The following is a 20,709-nucleotide window of genomic DNA, read 5'->3' on the forward strand; positions in this document are numbered from 1 at the left end:
AGCAGAGATTTTTCTTTTATAGCAACAGGGTAAGAAAAATAATCTAATTTGGAAAGTGGGCTGCAGCTGAGGAATGTAATAGTACCAGTGTTGATTAAGCTACTAAGAATCCGCCTTAATTATCCAGGTGGGCCCAGTTTCATATTAACTTTTCATATGAATGTTCACGGTCTCAAAAGAGAAAATAAAGACAAGTCAATCATAAGTTCTTCTTCGGTCTCTCTCTTCAATTTTGCAGCTACATCCTAACGTTAAAACACTACAGTTCAGTGCCAAACTGAGAATAAAACAAACTTTCTTTTTTTTTTTTTTACAAATTTTTGGTAAGTGGAAAATTTCAGTAACCTGCAGCGAGGAAAGTTTTTGTTTTAAAATAGTAATTATTAATAGCACTGCTGCTAGCCTTCTTGCTACCTCTGATTTATGTGATCATGGCACAGTCTTGCTGCAACATTGACTGTCTATGCCATGATGCCCAATGAAGCAAGTCACATTTTTAAAAAATGTGGCTATGGTCGGTTTAAAGCTTTCATCTTACTAAATGAACACCAATGTTTATTTACATTGTTTAATACCATCTTTGGTCATAAAATGGTTATCAAGCCATTTTATCATGGCTTGATAAAATAAGCAAACACTTGAGCAAAACTAAATAGAGCTTAAAACAAACACCTAGCTAGGTTAAAATGCTCCAGTTGCCTCAGAGCAGCAAATAAATCTATTTATGAGGCAATAAACAAAAAAGTGTTTGCAAGTCATGTTTTTGAGACTTTTATGTTTTCTAATGAGCTGAACATGTGTTATTCGAGTGTTAGTGCCTTAAATGAAGCAGCAACATTTGGAGCAGATTTTGTTTTAAACAGATCTATTGAGATAGTGTATGGCTCCCCAGGAGAACTTTGATGGTAACATCTTGAAAGTATTAAGTGAAAGCCAAACTTTCCAGAAACATAGACTCTACAAACTGTCAACAAAGTTTAGCCCAATTTTTGTGCAAAGGGGCCCACTTTGTACTTGGAGGGTAAGGGTAGTTTTAGCTATTGATACATCAATAGGGACCGCAAAGAACTTCAAAACAGAAAGGTGAATTCTTTCATTTCTCACATATGACATGTGGGTTAAGCATTATAAGGCTGGGTTGTCCTAGTTTTTGACTTTTTAGTTGACTTATCAGAAGTTCTACATCTTACTTTTAAAATCTTTGAGACAGAACTGAGAGACATGCCTCTCTGAGAGGGTATGCCTCTGATCTCTTTGAGGCAGTACACCTCCATATTGTTTTATATAACAGTGAAAAAGAGTAAGTCAAACTCCTTCGCAATGTGCACCCAAAGCATAACAGTAATTGTTCTTTCTGCATCCAAAATGTTTACCTCATAAACAATTTTGGTCATTTTGCTCAGACTCCTCTGTTTTTTGGGGGGGGGTTTGTGCAGTCAGTGTAACACATTTCTTGCAGTTTGTCGCCCTGAAACCCTGGCAGGTTTGTTTTAGTGGCTGAGTGGGAACAGAATATTGATCCAACCAAGATTCATAGCTTGTTGGATAAACCCATCATGACTGGCGCTGGTGCCTTTTTTTATGATGCAGAAGGCGCACAGAAGCACTGACTTGTAGAGACATGAGGCTAATACTTTTATTCTTGTCATAGATTTATGCTGCTTATCATTGCCACTTCAGCAGATACTAAATGTATGGATAATCTAATAATTATCAGCACAATTTCATCAGGTAAGGAGTAAAGGAAGGAGAAAAAATCCATCAGACTTGACTTCAAACTAAACAGGCCAAGCCTCCAGAGAGATTCAGTGAAAGCTGGAATGCATATTTAATAAAGAATACGTGCAGCATGTATCAAAAGCTGACTGTGAAGCCATTAAAATGCACCGCTCAGAGTTTTGAAAAAAATGACATATAGCACCATATGTTTTCTGTGCATTAGTTACACTGACATGAATGTATCTCATAAAATCTCACCTCAGAAGACCAGAAAAACGCACGAATATTAAACCTCGAGGAGATCTTCCGTCAAATTTATTTCTAGACTGCTACTTAGCCATTCCAAAACTTTACATTTTCTCCCATGTAGCAATTATTATGTTGATTTTGGGTGAATGTTTGGATTCCCTGCAATGCTGAAAAATGAAACCCTCTTCATCTTTAGCTTTCAAAACCATCAGAAGAAGAGCATCATCTCAAACCATGATGCTGCCATGTGTCACTACATTGTATGTTCTTGTGAGAACTTGCAGTGTTGTTTCAATGTTGAAACTGTTGAAATTGGGGTCGAAAGCTTCGAGTTAGGTTTAATTAGACCATGCCATCTATTCCCACAACATTTTCAGATTTTTTATGATTTCTCTGGAAAATTTGACTTTTGTCTGTCAACCCTACTCTATAAATTCATAAACCTATGGGGAATAGGTTTATGAATTTGGCACATTTTATAATGCAAGTATTCATTGGAAGTACTTTTGCCATTGTCCATCTCTTGGAAACCTTTCTGACCAGTTTCAATGTTGTCTTTTCGTCAGTATTTGAGAATGTCTTTTCTGTCCAATGTTTTCCCCAACTATCGCAGCACCATCACTATTGTGCTACAGATCAAAGCTGTAAAACCTAAAAATGCTTATTGCAGAATCTGATTTATAAAGCATATCAATAAAACATTCATTTTATGGCATCTCTATTTATGCAAACCAGGTTATTGCTGTATTTTATGTTTAACATTATTTTCATGTAACGCATTCATTTGTTTTCTTGTTCCCTTGGAGCAGAATGTATGTCACTATAAAAGTGGCAAAACGTTTGAAATGATTTATGAAGGTCTACGTTCCTACACGACAAAATCTAGACATTTTAACAGCAGCGTGTATGTATTTGAAAGCCACTCTATCTTCCTGTTGTGTCCTTCAAGCTGCATAATTTAACTTTTTTCTTTCTGCATGTTTTTGTGATGCTGCATGTGGCTATCTCCATAAAACCTTTCCTCTTGCTTATGTATCATTTACTTGAAAGAGGCTGTAATAAATCCTAACCAAAATGGGGAAAAGAAGTACAAAAAGAAACTCTAATGCTTATTTTCATCATAAGTAACATGAGAACTGGAGCTGCATTTGCACACAAAAGGATTGGTGCTGTGTATCAAAGGTGGTTAGGATTGCAAACAGAAAGCTGTGTGAGTCTGTTCCATCTGCACCATCTTTTCAGTGATTGCTGCTTTCATGTAGCCATGATAAATATTGCATGCCGCAGTGGCAGTTTAGCATTAGATCTGGTTCTTTTTCTCCGCCTGGTTGTGGCAGACGTGGGATGACGCAATAATGCGATGCTGTGCATTTCATCGTGTTGGCTCATTCAGATCAGGAAGAGTGAGAGGGAAACCTCACTGCTCCTGTTGCCTCCATAATGAGCCCCAAGGCTGCTTTTTAAAAAGCATCGAGCAAGAGTGCAGAAGGTGGATTTGATCTTGAAATTGTTCATAACATCATGCCAGATGTACCAAAAATGTTACCTTAGGTTTTAGTAGATACAAATTTACTATAGATATGACTAACACAATTTAGTTTTAAAACATAAATCCTACTTTTGTTATTATATGTTATTTTTTTGTTTAAATTTACTTGTAATTCAAATTTCATTGGTTTCAATATTATTTTATTAAGTTTTTGTCACTATTGTCCCATGTCCCAAAATAGCGACAGTTTTAACAAATATTTTTAAACAGGCATTTAAAAAAAATATATAACTTTGATAAAGGATGGCCTGTTGGACAAATATGGAAATATTTTAGAAACATCTGCAACAGACTGGCGACCTGTCCAGGGTGTACCCCGGCTCTCGCCCGGAACGCTAGCTGGAGATAGGAACCAGCACCCCTCCCGATCCCACCAGGGACAAGGGTGGTAGAAAATGGATGGATGGATGGATTTTAGCAACATCTCAAGACATCGGCCGAAAAATTTGAGCTTGGACAGAAATTGTCATCTAAAGAGACAAGTCAACTAAACATACAGTCAAACTAGTTATAATGTGACTAAAGACAACAAAGGCAAATATTTTGGGGTGTCCATTTTAAAACCCTAATCTCAGTCTTTTAGAAAAATTGTGAGCAAAGCTGAGAACAAATATGTGAATAAGACCTCTGACAAGCCTGATTCACTTACAGCAGTTCTGTCTGAAGGAATAGACCAAAAATCCAGCAAACTATATATAGAGAAGCTTGAGGGAGGAGACCCAAAGCAACTAACCAAGGTTTTCTTTTTAACTGGCCATTGTACCAAATACTGTAGAAATGAATTTAAATTATGACTTTCTATAATGCAAGCTCTCTTTGTGTATTTTGATATTCAGACAACAGAAATAATTTGGGTGACATGAACTATCCCAACACAAAAAAGGTCTAGCATGATTCAGTGTCCAACAGGGAGAAAAAGGATTATGTCTTCATGCAGAGTATGTAAATATCAGGTTTCAACTGCAGCCTCCAATGTTGGGAATGTCTCTGAATAGATTTTGAGCTAACTAAAGTTAGTATTAATGAGGCTGGCAGAGGGCAGAGAGAGATGAATTAAATGAGTTTCAAAGCAGCAGCCCATAACTGCCCTTCCAGGCACTGATGTTTTCCAGTAGGTTTTATTAGCTTTCTGTAGCCGCTGTGGTACTCACGCTTACATCACTCATAAAAATGACTGGGATTAATCAACTGAGTGCTGGCGTGTGGGGGAAATGCTGAAGACTGGCGTATGAAGAGCAAATCTAACACTAAATCATGCTTGTTCACACTGGGCTGCTCCTTCATCCTCAGCACGACTTTCCTGCTCTGTTCACTGCAGTTGGTTGCCTCCTCCCTGGCACATGGAAAGCCTTTTTTTAAGAACAGATGGGAAAACCCAGCACATGCTTCATTCTGATATCTAGTGGAACCCACAACATGTGACCGAGCACCAAGTCAAATCGATTTACATTCAGCTGATTTGTGACGTAAATATCTACTGTGCATGGGAAAATATGCAGTAAATCAGTGTGAAGTTTAAAAAACCCTCCATCATATCTCAATTCTAAACAAAATTCAAGAAGATTTGCTTCTTGGGTCAGTTGCTGCTTTGACCCTAGAGCTCGTAAGAGCGTTATATTGTTGGACAGCTTCAGAAAGCATCCAGCCATGGATTGTCTGCCAACTGGGCCATGTCATCAGTGGACAGTAAGGGCACATATGGAGGCTGGATTTCTGCAGAGGATGAAGGTGGGTTGCGATGCGCAGTGATCTGTCCCCAATAAAAAAAAAAAAGGACACTCGCAGCAATAGCTGTGGCTCTTTCTTATGGGGTGAGTAATTTTCTATCCATTCCTATTTTCTCGTATACTTGGAAATCTCAAATGGTATAGTCAAACACAAGGGAGATCTACTTCTGGCATACTCACAGCCAAAATCTGTTGTCTTAGCTGGAAGTTATCACAGTGAGTGTTTTCAGCCCAAAGTCCTGGAAGAAGAAAAAACAAAGTGAAATTAGCAAAGTGTTTACTTTATTTCAAAGAAAAACACTTTGTAAGGTTTGGAAAGAAATACAGTTTACATAAATGTCGATGTCTTGTGACTATTCCAAATAGAATAACTGGTACGTATATTAAGATGGCACCTTACATAACCACTGAAATGCAAACAAACCTCACAGAAAAACATCTCCTTGTCACAAAGGCAACCTGATGTCTAAATCTGCTTATTTCTATATAAGTGGGGGACATATAAAAGATTGCTGGCAGCTATTTTGTTGCACACTACTGCCCACAAACAACTGAACTAATTCAATCTCATTATTGTAACAGGAGTCTAATGAAGATTTGGAAAAACACAAAACATCACTTTTAATCACACAATTTTAAAACAATAAAAATTCTAATCTTTTTACAAAAGAATTATTATTTTTGTTAATAACCAAAACTATATTTTATAATGGCATCACTTTGATGGTATTCTGATCATTTATAAGAGATTTTATTTCATTTTGTATAATTTTAGCAGAATTAAATCCTTTCCCCTGCATGAAATGCTTTTTAACAAAATATTTACTTAAGTGGCTTATTTAACTAGCATTAACCAGGTCCAGTACACTTTCACATTGGTAATGTTTAAAGAAAATTAAGCAGTCTGTCTCAGTTGATCTTTGAATGTAAGCTGAGTATCCCCTCTTAAAGAATTATGCCAGTTGTCATATTCCTATGCTGTTCTTTCTGAAAAGATCACCGAAGAAGCATGCTGGACCTTTATGAACATATCTGTACTGCCATGGCCAGACACACTGCCTATTTTTCTCAGGAAACTTTTTAAATCCATAAATTCTAACCAAATTTTACCAGTGCGTTTTTATGTAAACACAGCACTTTGACAAATTATTCATACCCCTGAACTATTTACAGGTTATTTTCCAAGGATTGCCCTGTGTTTAGCTGCATCCACACTCCATTAACATCAATACTCCACCATCTGTACAGTGCTTTGCGCTCAGGAGTGAAGGAAAATGAGAGATGATAGTCCGCAGTACAGAGAAAAGCAAAAGAAAAGTACTTAAGGAAGCTTTAGTTCAAGCCTGTAAAAAATTACCTAAAGTTAATATATGCTGCATGTGAACAACAGTAACACAGTTTTGCCTTCATGCATAATGTTTCAGAACTGCACAGCATATTTTAATATTGGGGTTTTTCCACTGAGACTCAATTCACCTGAACTTTGCCCCCCCCAGAGGTTTGGAATAAGATTACACACAAGTGGTCCTTATTAATTAGATTACTTCTCAAGTCAACTCATTATTGTTGATTTGATTAAGAATACAGGCAGCAAGATTTTAATTTGTAAAAATTCTAACAATGTTATGTTTCGCTTCATAATTATGCAGTACTGTTTCCCTAAACACCATTTAGATAGCTTGAAATTTATGCTTGTAAGGTGAAAAAATCTATTTGTTGAGACAGAAAGAGATGGTTTGTTGCTTTGGGGAAGATCAGCTTTTGTCAAAGTGAATTTCAAAATAATAAAATAATTATCTATGGTTTAACAATAACATTTAACATTTCTCTTTCTTTAAAGTGTTGAATCTCAAATTTGCTGACAAGAGGAGCAAAAGACATTTGTGGTTCCTCAAATTGTATTTGCTGTCTCAGATCTGAGACTTTGTGTCTATTTGAGGCACAATTTTCCCACTGTGCTTTATAAAATCAATCAATTTCATGACTCAGTAGACATAATTGAATTATTGTAATTGTGTCATCAAAAACTTCCATTGGGGGAGATTTTCAAATTCATTTGCGCACTTCAGTGAAGAAAATGCCTGTCATCCCATTTAAATCCCCAAAGTTCGTGAGATTTAAGTTACGTATTTATTGTAATTCATATAATTTAACTTACCTATGTGTACACTGCAAAAAAATACAAAAAACTATGTTTTCATGACCAGTATATATATATATATATATATATATATATATATATATATATATATATATATATATATATATATATATATAAACTTCATGGTACTAGGAGACAGGGGCCGTTTCTATCTGGCTTCACAGAGGAATACCTGCAGACTTTGTAAAAACACAATGAAAATGTCAAAGTGAGCTGTTTGCAGCTGGCTGAGGGGTAGCAGTGACAGGAAGGCGAAAAACAGCTCTAACACAGCACCCTGAAAGAATTCAAGTGACATTTCCTTAGAAAGAAGACTAAAACATTGACAAAAACAAGGAAGTTCAATTATACAAATTAAGAAAGTCAATACATTGCCATGAAGCAGGATGATTTAACAGTACATGTATGAGTTACTCCACAAGAACAAATAAAATCTAGAGTGATTGTAATTTTAGCAGCTGAAAGGAGCCACAGACTCTGATGTGCATCTTCTCAGATAGAATCACATTAAAGGAAATTGCCTCTTGGTGAACATAATTGCATCCTTCCAGACTTATTATTTATGGCCCTAAGGGAGCAAACAATGCTGAGATGAAACAGGACAGAATTTTGCAATGACACGCAGGCTCACATAAGTGAGGCAACCTGTCAGTGGAGTCAAATAAAAGCAAAATACATGCAGCCTCATCCACATATCAGTAAATCTGTAAAACTTTTTACGTAATCTATGAATTTCTATGAATTATGTGTGGTATGAATTTGACAAGACAAATTAGGAAAACAGAAAAGTGACTCAAGAAGTTGATCTTCTGGTCAGAGATGTCAGCGGTCAGGAAATGGGAACAAAATCTCAATGACTGTTCTCATAAACAACCTACTGTCAGAGCAACAGTGACAAACTCTGGAATCACTGGAACTGTGACAAAAAAAAAAACCTGGATGAGAACCCAAGTTTACCTTCCCATGATGCATAGTGAGAAGAACAATAAAGCTCACTGTTGGAGAACAGCAGAAATAAATGGTATATTTGGGTAACCAAGAGAGTATAACAGTAATTCAGTTAGGTTTACACAAACAACTGTAGGCGGTAATGACATATTAATATCAGGTCTTTAATTTGGCATTATCTTTTCACGGTGGAATGATTTCACAGCAAACAACTTCAAACTGAAAACTGAGTACTTATGTTTGAATCTTTTTTGGCAAAATTCTCTTACCCACTAAGGATCAAAAATGTACATACACACTAAAATATTTACATACACTCCACCTAATATTTTGTAACATATTCCTAAGCTACACAGAAATAAATCACTTTTTTATCCACCTTTAAGCTTCCGGAATAATTGTGACTGGACCTCTCTTATTGGTAATAGTGACAAAGATCATTTAAGGTGGTTGGTTTCTCAGCACAGATACAGCTACAGGTAAAACTGTTTTGATGTGGTTAAGGTTATCGCCCTTTCACAAGCTTGCTGTTTATCCATTAAGCTTTGTCTATGCAGGGCCGGCCCAAGCCTCCATGGGGCCCTAAGTGAAATTTGGTTTTGGGGCCCTCTATTTCTGCTAACAATGTGGACTGGCTGGACTCAACAGTTAGAATATTCGATCATTCACACACCTGCTATAAACTTATTGCATCTCTGATATTGCTGTTTACATTATATCCTATGCATATATAATATGGGATACATTTATCGGCTAGTGGATTTCTGGGCGCCGATTTCTTTCTTTTTGGGGGATCGTGATCGGCCAATACTTACATGTGAAGCCCATTTTATCCACTGATCTTATTTTTGTCAGCAAAGGTTTAAAAATCAGCCTCTGTTCTCTTCTGCTCTGCAGTGAGAGGTTTGACTGACAGACCAGCCCACCAGGTCATGTCTGAACGTTTACAGTTAACAATATTCAACCCACTGTTGCCAGCTCAGCAACTTTCTTGCTATATTTAGCAACATTTCAGACAAAAGAATTGGTATCGGCCAAAATCAGCAGGTTAGACTTTTTAAAGATAAGTGGGTTTAGCCAGAAAACTGCAATCGGTGCAGTTCTACACGCATATTCATGACATTCTATGATTAAATTAATTTCTCTTAAGTGTAACTCCAATAGCTAAAAAATTAATTTACACCAGGTGAGTTTTTCTCCCCTGAAAATGTAGAGCGTACTGGGTTGATTCTGAGCCTTCAAATGATTTTAACAGAAGTTTCACATATCTTTTAGATTTATGTAAAAATGTTGTTTGTTTTAGCCACATAAATGATCAGCAGAAAACAACATATCACCAACTACATCTTAGAACAGCTCATTGATATATTAATGCAGTAGCCATGTAGCCTGATGTAAAACTATTTGCTAGACAATGTCAATCATTGAGAAGTTTTAATTATTCTTATCAAATATTATCAAACACGCCGTTTTGAAGTTAAAAAAAACCTCAGAAATATAGAGAGTCAAGCAGGAGAATCAACTCATTTAAAGTTAAAACAGCTTCACACAAAGACGCTAGCATAAATGTTTGGCTGTTGAACTGAACCGTCGCTATAAAGCAAATTTTCTATTAGCAGCTTCACAAATCTTTTTTATAAACATTACATTACCAAGACATATTAAAACAAACCTTTGGCTTTTTTCTATTCTTCCTCTTTTCTTTCTCCCTGAAGGATAAGTCCTTTTTTTATTGAGACATTGTTTTGCTTACTTATGGGAGCTTTGGACATTTGGATACGCACCACATGTTGCACAGCACCTCAAATTACCGGTGAAGCTTGCATGACCTACCGTGGCCACCAGGGGATTTTATTTTTCTTTTCGTCCATAAAATAAAGATTTCTACATACATCATCAAATATATATTATTGTAAAAACAAATCACTCATGATGAAATTGTGTGTTTTTTGTTATTATAATTACATAGAAATTGTTACTAAAAAAAAAAAATCAGCTCCACTGAGGGGGAGCCGTGGCGCCCTAAGCGGCTGCTTAGTTTGCTTATGCCTTGGGCCGGCCCTGGTCTACGGAATAAAAATTCTTATTCTTCGGGGAGTCTAGATGAAATACTGAAGAAGTTTTCTAACGTCACATTTTCAGCCCGACTCTGCTCACTTGGAACCACAGCGAAGTCGGTTATCGAGTTAGAGAGGGAAGAAAAGGGTGAAGGGTTTGATCCCACGTAACTGTTACTACTGGAAAAGCATTAGAACTGAGTGTAGTTGAGCCAAGCAGAGTAGCTAATAGTGGAAAAAGGGCCATAAGTTCAGTCGAGCTTTAATAAATCTATTTTGTAGCAGCAACTTACTTCTTGGTCGATACCCTCTCACTCGATGCTCATATTAAACCAGTTTCTCTGTGGACAGAAACACTCATGTTCAGCAGTTTCAGATTCCTAGCAGGCTTGACCCGTGTTGGTTCATGTGTTGTTCCTGAACATCTGAATCAATGTACTTTCCTCTGAGGGTGACAGCTTGGGTCAGGTGTCTACAATTAGGGTCTATACTGAACAACACTCATCAAACTGCTTTTGAAATAAGTAAACTGAATTGAATTCAAATAAATAACAAAGTAGGCCAGGAAACCAATTGTTTAAACGAGTTTTGAAGCACTTAGTCCTTATTGTATCTTCATTCCACACAAAAAATTATATCTTTAATTAGAATGGCTTGAGTTAGGCCATTTTGACATATACCTATTTCGGCTTAGATAGTCCAACTGGCCTGAAGGATTTTATCTAGCAGGTGCTTTTGTTCAGTAAATAGGGCCATTACCTTATCAGTACCTGTTAGTGGCCTCAACGCATCTCACAGTTGCACAATTGTTCCTTAGACTTCGACTTCGACTTCAACTGACTTTGTTGTCATTTTCAATGCACAGGGTGTATACAGAACGAAATTTCGTTGCATACGGCTCAGGATAATGTTTGAGGTTCCAATGTTGTGAGTAAAATAAAATACAGTATAAAATATGAATATAAATCTAAATATAAAATATAAAGTGCAGGACTGACAGTAAAATAGAAGTTATTTAGCTCTGTACATGTGCAAGGTATAAAGTGGAGACCAGTTTTTGAGTGCAGTCCAGTTAAGAGTTCAGCAGTCTAATGGCAAGTAGGAAAAAGCTGTTTCGGAACCAGGTGGACCTGCACCGGATGCTGCAGAACCTCTTTCCAGAGGGCAGCAGGGAGAACAGTCCATGGTGGGGGTGTGAGGGGTCACTGATGATGTTTCGGCCTCAGGACACGCATCCTGCATCGATGGTTGACCTGACACTTCGCCCTTTTGCCTGAGCTGGGTGTGGAAGGTTGTTGCCGAAGCAGTTTCTCCTTGTGTGCCTTCTTCTCACTCACATGAGAGTTACCGAACTCTTTTGCAAGCTCAACCAGGAAGTCCACCCGTCTCTCCTGCACCCCAATGCATGCCTGATAAAGCACATGTGCATTCAGTGCTGCCATGTCAATCATGTTTGCCAGGTTTGCTGACCAGCTGTCACATAGTGATGGAACCTTGGTCACCCCCCGCAAGATTATGACTGAAATAAATGCCATTAGTTCTTGTGAACTAAATAGGTGAAGCAGTCACCTATTTATCCTCCACAGCACAAAAGGCTGCATGCAAATTTGCATGTGCAAAGTCTCCCAGATTTCTTTTGCTTACACTTTTTGCATGATTTTTTTGAGGTGGATCAACACAATTAATTTGGTTAGTTTATTTCTAAACTGTCATGTTATACCCTCTTAGCTTTATTTCAAAGAGAAACATTACTAATTTCTTTTAGAAAAACCTTTGCATATTTTTTGAAACAGATTGTATGTTTTGCAAACTCTATGTACATTTGGCAAAATGACCTGGATAATGCAGCACAACATCATGGATCAGCTGCAAAAGGTCACATCTCTCCAAAAACACTTCATGTATGCTTCAAAACTAAACTGAAGAGCACTACCTACAGGAGATCTGATCTCCTGTAGGTATCATAGATACCCACCCCCAACATGGACAATTCACACTCCTACCTTCTGGCCTGACGGTCAACGGCCACATTTACAATTGAAGAAGGGATGCTAATTTGAGCCATCAGAGTCGTCAGGGTGGACTCCGGCCTTTTGGCCCTGTTGAGCCGATATGGGAAGGACTCGAAAACCGTATCATCCTAGGAATGTAGTTATTATGGTATAGGTGAGTGTATGTACAAGATTAACTGTTAATAATGGGGAGGGGTCCTGCATTTATAATACATTGACTCAGTGTTAGTGTTAGCTTTGTACACTAAAATTCTTAGAGTGGTTATGTTGTCTTAAAGCAACATAGCCACTTGAAGACCCTATAAATGGATCACAGACTGTCTCTGCTTTTGATACAGGTTCAGCAGCAAAGGTTTGAATATTTAGCTGGAGAAATTGATCAGATCTGATCTGTGATCCTTGACTGTTTTTTGACAGGTTTGAAAACACTTATGTTCATTATTTTGTCAGAAATGCTCTGTAATAAGTCCACATGTTTAAAGACTATATCACAATTAAACCATGTTGTAGCTGTGGGGAGTTTTCATTCCAGCACTTATATTTAAAATTGACTCCCAACACAGTTCCTTAGATGTCTGTGCTGGTTGGTGTTTCTGTTGTCTCTGTCCATGACTGTCAATTTGTTTCCCAGATGAAACAAACCCACAGCAGCAGTTCTGAAACAAAGCTTTGCTCTAATATCCCATACTGATAAAAATACCCTGCAGCCCAGAAGAAGGAATCCTTTGATTAATATTTCTCTCTAAAAGTAACTGTTTAATTAAGAGTACCATGAAAGCCAAAGAACAGAAGTCACCCAGTACCACATCCACACAGTTTTTTCATTCTTTAATAAAATCACTGTGCATCCTCTCTGATAGCGCTCAAATTGCAGAGCCCCTAAGATTCCTGCGCTTGCTTCCTCTCCCTCTGTCTTAGTCTCCCATGCTTTCTCTTTCTCTCTGTCTCCAAGACACGTGGCTCTCCATGACTGTTGCTACCGGAGACTTTTGGGGGCTCTCAGCTGCCCAGGGTCTCTGGAGCGTGGCATATGAACACTGGAAGATGTGCATGTGTGAGCAAAGAGCTTTCCACGCAGGAGGGATCTGCCCCAAATTTAATCGCTCTATTGTGAGGATGGAGGGTTAGAGAGGGAAGAAAAGGGGAAGGGAAGGAGGGAGGGAGCGGGGTGCCTGCTGAAATCCCACTGGCAGTGCTGCAATGCAGGGGTTTAACACTGAGCCAGAAGGTAGGCAAACACATTAAATAACTTGCCTTTGGATAATAGGCCCTTCTCATACAAGCATGTGTACGTGCAGATATACAAATGCTTGCATGCACAACACAGCAGCCCATGTTATCTGAGATAACTGCATGACAAAAACACTTAGAGGCAGATCCCATGTTGTAACATGTCTTACCAGCTGTTCTAAAAAGCATCTGCACACCAGGACTTAGTTGATTTTATAGTTTAATGTAAGAATATCAAAATAAAATAAAACTGGACCTAGCCCAAACAGGTATTTTTAATCAATTATTTACAAAAAGTACTTACTTAGTTAGCAGAAAAGTGGTGGGTAATTTGGATCCAGACCCCTGAATCATTGGCTTAGTATAGCAAACTTTCACCGCAGTTACAGTCGTAATTCTTTTGGGTTTTGTCTCTACCAGATATACAAATCTAGAGACTGAAATACTTTTTTTCTAAAATGTGAAGCGAGTGTTTTTTGGTTGCTCAGTCATATTGAATGGGGAGTGTCTGTGAACAGCAAATTTTCAAGTCTTGACAGAAATAATCAGTTGGATCCAGATTTGTGAATGATATTCTTACTTTCTGGGTTAATCTAAGATATGTTTTGATAGATTTAGCTGTTGATGGATTTTTAGGGTCATTGTTCCTCTCTTGTTTCAAAGTCTTTTGCAGGATTTTTTCATCCTTTTTTCCATCACATATGTTTCCAGCACTAATGATGTTTTTTTTTATTCCGTCCCCTTTGTTGTTTTTTTCTGTTTATTTGTTTTGCCTGTTTTACAAAACTTATAGGTTTAATAAGCAACTGCTCTGCCTAGATATTGTGTACTATAAATTGAGTGCCTTATTGGTGTTTGTTTGCATTTATTGTGCAAGTGTCAAAAAGTGACAATAAGATTTAATTAAATCACAACTGTCCAGTTCTGAGAAGAATTCACACAGCACAATTCTGCCAACATTATATGTGTGTGTTCATGTTCATAAGCGGTTTTAGTTTTCTTCTAAATATCACATTTTGAATTTCTAAACCCAGTTGGTTCCATTGGATTTTCTTAAGTGTTTCATAATAAACTGGGCTGAATATAAGTCAATGCTGCAACACTGACACTTTTGTTTTTTGTTTTTAAAAGAGAAAAACTTCATTCTTTTTTCTTCCACTTCACAACTATTACTTTTTTCAGTGTATTGCATAAAGTCACACTAATTTAGATTGAACATTATCAATATAACTTGCAAAAGTGCAGCATCCTTAACAAAGTTGGACTCAATATTTCAATAAAAGGTAGGAAGGTCACTGTGGGGATACTTTTCAGCCAATCCACTCTCACAGTGTGCAAAGGTTGAAAAAGGTAGACGATGGGAGGTTCCATAAAGACAAAATGCTGAATGTGACTTTTACATTTAGCAGAAATAATGCTATTGAAATAATGACAATAATGATATTCTTATTGCTCTGACAGAAACCAGGAGCAAGGATAAGGGACAATTGATATTTTTGCTCATCAAATATTCAGATATTATGTTAATAAAAATTGTATGTTTAAAAATGCCAGAATATACAGGTGGTGATTCTTATCCATGCTGACTCACGGAAAGCTGTTCTCTTGATGTAGGGAAACCCTTTGCTGTCCTCTGTGCTGACCTGGCGCATCCTTTGTCAGTTTATATGTTTATATGAAGCCCCTTTGACAATTTCAGAAGCTGTAAATGGCCCCCAGACTCTTCTGCCATTTGGGCTAATGGGGCATTTTTAGCTAGGAGGAGATTATACTGACAGGGTTCAAAAGCAGTTTAACTGGCGTTGTTACATTCACCACTTTTTTCAGATTTGCAACAAAATATATCTATAAGTCTTCCTTTTATAAGATATTTTGATAATTTTATACTCTACAACATAGAGCAGTTTTGTAACCAGCCTTCAAAGTGGCTTGCTTACAAAATTCAACTATACAGATTCAATGAAATGTGTTTAAAGGCTTTTGTGTATACATGCTTTTTTTAATTTTTAGGTTAATTGCTGTTTTCACTCATTCTAAAGCATCCATTATCTGTTTGGCTCAAGTGCCTAAATATTTCAGTATATGCTTTATAATACAGTTCAAGTAGTTACTCAGTTGTGAGTAAATACAACTGAGTATATAATGTTCGACAAAAAGTTTTAAATTTAATGTTATTGTTAAATCTGGTCGCATTATATACAAAGACAGAAACTTTAACATGCCAAATAATGGTGCGTTACATTCTGGGTTGTTATTAAGATTAATGCTCTAAGAGGCGTCTCCCACCCGGGTCCTTGAGAATTGCAGTCCTGTAGGTTTGAGATGTATCCCTGCTCTAAAACAGCTGAATCAAATGAATGGCTTGTTTCCATAGTTACCAGGCCTTCGCCAAACTTGATGTTTTGCTGAAGAGCTAATGCAATAAACAAGTGCAATAAAAAACTTAAAATGCTTTGGTGTTACAAAGATTTGGTGACTTCAAGAATCCATGAGAGCTTTGATATAACCAAGTTTAGGTGAGTAGTTTTGTATGTAGTAATTTCCTTACATAAGAAGATCTATATACACATGTTCTACTTGGATGGCATGCTTTCCTGTCCTTTCCATTTTCCATTTTGGAGAATAGCTAAGTGAAATGGCCGTCTATGTTACAATTGTACCCCAGGGTAGTCCAACAATGATATATTTTTCTGTCTGAGTGCAGATGCAATAAATGAAATGTTAAGTGGGCCTTTACCACACTCCAAAAATGAGAAGGCATCGTTTTCTTTCATAATTCATAAAACATTCAGATAATAAGGTCAGATAATAAGGTCATGAATACAAATAAAGCGGTTAAAGATCAATATGTTGTTCTCAAATGTCTAGAATGTCATTCAATAAAAAGAGAATTTGACTGAGGAAAACATGCAATATTTTATTAAAAATTTTGCATAGAATATCTGACATTTGATTTTTTTTCCCCAGAAATGTAGTCCTAACTAGAGATTATATTCATTAAACCTTGTGAAAATCATATTTAATTTAGCAGAACAGGATAAATCTCATAAATCTCTTAAATCTAAAATGGCTGCAACAAATCAATTTTAGCTTCTTGCCCGACAGCAGTTAAAAACTAATTGTTCAATCAGCTGTGTGACACAGCACAAAATACCCAAAAGGAAAAAATCTGTTTGTTTTTATTCAGAGGGTTTTATCACCATTGTATTTAAGTTGCCAAACCTTTTACAAGAACAGTAATCTCACTTCACTTTTTTGGAGCAACAGCTATCTTTCAAAAATGTGCTGTCAATAAATCCTGGTGCATAGTGCCACCTTTCCTCTGACAACCAGCTTCACTGGGAGACAGGACCTGTGTTTACGTGCCAAAATAAGGCAATTTATCACCCGGTCCCAAAGAAACAAGCAACAACAGGATCGAAATGGCACACAGTTCCAGATTAATTACTTCCATTTTTACCTACCTAGTGGATGAAACACAAAGCTACAAACCACATCACACAGAGAAAAATGACTAAGGAAACCACAAATTATGTCAATTTAGTCTTTGCTCCTTACATACGTAGCCATTGTTTAGCATAATTTGCTGGCAGATCAACTTGAACACTGTGCATGTAGTACATTATGATAAACATACTACATGCACTGTTAACTGTTAGTAAAGAGGGAAATCTTTGAAAGCAGAAAAGAGAAAAGGGAGCAGCACACAAAAGCGTCCAGAACTCAGTGTCCCTGCATTGCGTGGCTGCTGAAAAACAGTGTGACACGTGAAAAACAACAAACTCCCCAGGGACCAAAGAACTCCAATAAATGTCAAATAGATTTTAGTAATGTGCTCTGCAAACAGCTACTGCAATTGGACAGTGCTTTTCAGCATAATAAATCATATTACCTTCTAAGGTCCACCGTAGCTGAAGGAATATTTTATTCCCACACTGTCCAGTGAGTGCTATATTTCTTTCAAGACACATTTTTGAGTTGCTGGTTTGTTAGTCTGAAAGGCCGATATAAAAAGACAACAGGCTTGTTATGAAACTGCAAAAGTTCCAGACGAAAATCTTGTAGGACAAGATGTTCTCTTTTGCTCCTTGTTATGCAGTCAAAGTTATTGTAGGGCAAACAGCAGACGAGTGGACGCTCATGGGTATCCTTCACCTTCACATCAGCAGTGAGCCACCATTATCAGTCAGGCCCAAATCTTGGAAACCACTGTGCTATTAGTCAAACACAGATTGAGAGTGACAGCTCACCTCTGGTGATGATCTTTCTGTACTACATAAAACCTGACTTTAAAATAACTTTTTTTTTCTCCAAAATATACAGTACTTGTGTAACTATTTTAGCAGGGTAATATACAGTACATGTTTAAGCGGACTTAATATTTTTTTAAGATCTCTTTTGCTGCAATTACATCTGCAGGTATTTGGAGTACGCCTACTAGCTTTGCACATCCAGAGACTAAAATGTTCACCCATTCTTCTTTACAGAAAACCTCAAGCTCAGTAAATTCGATGGAGATTGTGTTTGAACAATTTTAAGGTCCTACCGGTGTCATTTCTGGTTAAAACACCCACAAAACAAAAGGCTGCCACCACCAGGTTTCAACATAGAAGTAGTGTTTTATCTGTCATATGCTGTACTTTCCAACAAATAATTTTGAACCCATTTGAGAAAATTACATTTGACCAGAGCACCTTTATGCACATCTTTTCTGTTCAAGACTGGCAAATACATAGCGTGCTGCATTTTTTTGTTTCTTAGGTGCAATGCTAAATAAAAAAATCAATGCATCTTTTATCTTCTATTTCACACATAGTCTGTATTTTCTGAAGGCTTGTCAAATAAAAACGCAATGTTGGAGTCTGTCACTGTAATGTAATACAGTATGTTTTGCAAAGGTCAAAACTTTTACAAGTTATTGTGTAATTTGTTGCACATTTACAATAGGTTTTCATTTCTTGTATGCTGTGCTTACAAGTGAGTAACAAGATTTAATGAGCTTTAGTGGGTTTACTGTAAGTTGTTGCTTCCCACCTTGATGATCTCTCATTTAAAGTCTGAACTTAGTCTTTATTTTCCAGCTCATCAAAGAGTAAGTTATTTAAGTGACCAAAGGTCTGTATTATTATTATTATTATTATTATTATTATTGTTGTTGTTGTTGTTGTTGTTTTCATTTTAACACCACCATTTTAACACCACCTTGCTCTACTCTGAAAGATTATCCACTTGTATAAAATACAGTTCTGTTACTCACATTTTCAAACTACAGCCTTCCACAACATAGCTAAATTCTTTTTTAAAAAGTCTCCTGATAAGTAATGGGAAGATTTGACCTAATAACACTGCAATATTTAACTGAGATCATCTGTAAAGTAGACAGAGAACCATATTTCAATTAAAGGCTCATTAAAAACTAAATTAGGCATTGACCGCTGAAAGGAACTTGCAGAGGGAAGAGAACAGACAGGTAGACATGAGGTTTCAAAACATCTTTCTGTAATTAAAATATGAACTTTGGATTTTGTTTCAAAGGTTTGTTTAATTTCATGTCAACAAGAAATTGCCTCCAGACCACAAAAGCTACTTCATAATGCTGCAATTTTTTTTATCTTGTTCCTAATTCTGAGCCGTTAAGAGGTTTCCTTTGCAAATTGTCTCCTTTTGTTGTGCAGTTAATCATTTATTATTTTTGTATTCAATTTTGGTTTTCAGCACATATTCAGCTGCTTAGTGAGTCTGATGTTTTGTCTTGTGATACAAAAAATACATAAAATAAGTGATTTGCTAAAGTATTCATGTCTCTTGATCCGTTTTACATTTTGTCACATTAATGTAACAAAATAAAGTGAATTGTTTTTGAATCTTAGGTGATATACCCACACATAGTAGCAAATTATTGTGTAAAGGAAAGTAAACAATGCACAGTTCTTTTTTATCCATCCAAAAGTGTGGTGTGTGTGATGAGGGTTTGTGTTCAATCCCTTGAGTCAACTCTTTGTACAACCACCTTTACTCCAATTACAGGCACAAGTCTACCAGCTCTGCTAAAAAATTAAATGTTTGCTCATATTTTTGCTCAGTTTCAGTGAAATTGCATGGAAAGTTTAGGTCATTTCTCATAATCTCAATTGAATTTAGGTCTTCACAATGACTAGACCACGCCAACGTGCTTCAGCATGTATGCTAAAAAGTTGAGTCTAGAAACCACAACATTTTCCCTAACCTGACTATTTTGTTCCTTTGTCTTCATGATGTTTTGCTCACTAAGGTTCTCTAAGAAATCTCTGAGATCTTCATAGAACAGCAGTATGTATAATTAGATTAAATTGCCCAAATGTGTATTTTACTCCCTTGTTTACCCTCGGAACACACTGACCTTAATTTAGGGGTATTAGAGATAAGGGGGCTTAATTTAAATGCTCTCCACAATTTAAACATTTTTATTTGTAAAACTAATGGGAAACCATTCATAGTTTTTTTTCTTTATTTTATATTATGTGGTACTTTGTTTTTGGTCTTACATCTAAGAAAGACCAAAACAAGGTTGCTGCCTTGTTGCTGAAAATGTGCTATATAAATAGAATTACTTTACCTTACTTAAAAACCCAGCAAAAAATATTTGAGATTTAAAGTTGTCATGTAATAAAATGTGAAGAAGTTCAAGGAGTATGAATGTTTTTGAAATACACCTTATCTAATATCAATATAATTGCATTTATAATTTTAAATCTCCAAGCTCTCAATAATCTGTAAATGTCTGATGTTAATTAAATCCTAAGAGAGTGCACTCAACTGAAAAGTTATCAATTATTCACAACTATCTTCATAAGTTGCACAGCTTCTCTGGCACATGAACTATCCATCCTTGACCCAGTCCTTTCATTTTGGAACTCAGTTGTGTTTCCGTTTTAAAAATATAACCACGACAGAATGTTACACACGAAGATAAGAAGATGCAGGGAAGCCCCTGCAGCCGGCCAGCCAGAGAGCCAGCTAGTAGTCTTTTATCATCTGCCCTCACATAGCCCTGTAATCTGAGAATGACATTCACAAT

At 36.7% G+C, this 20,709-nt stretch overlaps 1 protein-coding gene across 8 annotated transcripts in view; it reads right to left on the reverse strand.

The window, feature by feature from the left end:
- LOC114139168 (synaptotagmin-2-like) overlaps positions 1-20,709 on the reverse strand; it is a 73,354-nt gene that overhangs the window by 31,867 nt on the left and 20,778 nt on the right. For 5 of the 8 annotated variants that reach the window (XM_028009108.1, XM_028009434.1, XM_028009277.1 and 2 more), the window contains one exon: positions 5,425-5,483. The exons of the other annotated variants lie outside the window; for them this stretch is intronic. The gene's annotated coding sequence lies outside the window, so the exon portion shown is untranslated. The remainder of the gene's footprint in view (positions 1-5,424; positions 5,484-20,709) is intronic. 8 annotated transcript variants of the gene reach the window in all.

Source organism: Xiphophorus couchianus, chromosome 1 (genome assembly GCF_001444195.1).
Source record: "Xiphophorus couchianus chromosome 1, X_couchianus-1.0, whole genome shotgun sequence".
Taxonomy (NCBI): Eukaryota; Metazoa; Chordata; class Actinopteri; order Cyprinodontiformes; family Poeciliidae; genus Xiphophorus; species Xiphophorus couchianus.